The sequence below is a fragment of the Mus pahari genome, chromosome 4 (assembly GCF_900095145.1).
Source record: "Mus pahari chromosome 4, PAHARI_EIJ_v1.1, whole genome shotgun sequence".
In the NCBI taxonomy this organism is placed as follows: Eukaryota; Metazoa; Chordata; class Mammalia; order Rodentia; family Muridae; genus Mus; species Mus pahari.
In genome coordinates, this window is record NC_034593.1 from 13,742,437 (window position 1) to 13,743,990 (window position 1,554).

The window sequence follows — 1,554 nt, forward strand, 5'->3', positions numbered from 1 at the left end:
GGCCTTGAACTCAGAAATCCTCCTGCCTCTGCCTCCCGAGTGCTGGGATTAAAGGCGTGCGCCACCACGCCTGGCTTGGCTTTTTTTTTTTTTTTTTTACATCTAATGAGATGATCATGTGATTTTTTTCCTTTGAGTTTGTTGATATCGTGGATTAGGTTGATGGATTATCATATATTGAGCCATCCCTGTATTCCTGGGATGATGCCTTCTTGATCATGGTGAATGATCATTTTGAGGTGTTCTTAGATTAGGTTTGCAAGAATTTTACTGAGTATTTTTGCATCAATATTCATAAGGGAAATTGGTCTGAAGTTCTCTTTCATTGGTGGGTCTTCATGTGGTTTAGGTATCAATGTAACTGTTGCTTCATAGAATGTATTGAGTAGCGTTTCTTCTGTTTCTATTTTGTGAAATAGCTTGAGAAGTATTGGTATTAGGTCTTCTTTGATGGTCTGATAGAATTCTGCACTGAAACGATCTGGTCCTGGGGATTTTTTTGGTTGTAAGATTTTAATGACTGCTTTTATTTCCTTAGGAGGCTAAGGGACTCTACAAAGTTTATCTAACCCTGATTTAACTTTGGTACTTGGTATCTGTCTAGAAAATCATCCATTTTATCTAGATTTTCCAGTTNTGTTGAGTATAGGCTTTTGTAGTAGGATCCGATGATTTTTTGAATTTTTATGTCTCTACTTTCTTTTATGATTTTCTTAATTTGGACACTGTCTCTGTTCCCTTTGGTTAGTCTAGCTAAAGTTTTATCTATCTTGTTGATTTTCCCAAAGAACCAGCTCCTATTTTTAATGATTCTTTGTATAGTTCTCTTGGTTGATTTCAGCCCCGGGTTTGATTATTTCCTGCTGTATACTTCTCTAGGGTATATTTGTTTCTTTTTGATCTAGAGCTTTCAGGTGTTCTGTTAAGCTACTATTATGTGATCTCTCTAATATCTTAATGGAGGCACTCAGAACTATGAGTTTTCCTCTTACCACTGCTTTCACTATGTTCCAAGAGTTTGGGTATGTTGTGGCTTCATTTTTGTTAAATTCTATAAAGTCTTTAATTTCTTTCTTTATTTTTTTCCCTGATCAAGTTATCATTGAATAGATAGTTGTTCAGCTTCCATGTGTATGTGGGTCTCCTACTATTATTGTGTGGGGTTTAATGTGTGCTTTGAGCTTCAGTAATGTTACTTTTACAAATGTGCATGCCCTTGCATTTGGGGCATAGATGTTCAGAACTGAAATTTCCTCTTGGTGGATTTTTTCTTTTATGAGTATGTAGTGTTCTTTCTCATTTTTTTGATAACTTTTGGTTGAAAGTCTATTTTATTGGATAGTAGAATTTCTACTCCAGCTTATTTCTTTGGACTATTTGCTTTGAAATATTTTTCCAGCCTTTTACTCTGAGATGGTACCTGTCTTTGTCACTGATGTATGTTTCCTGTAAGCAGCAAAATGCTGGATCCTGATTATGTATTCAATCTGTTAGTCTATGTCTTTTTATTGGGGAAATGAGTCCATTGATGTTGCGAGACATTAAGGACCAATG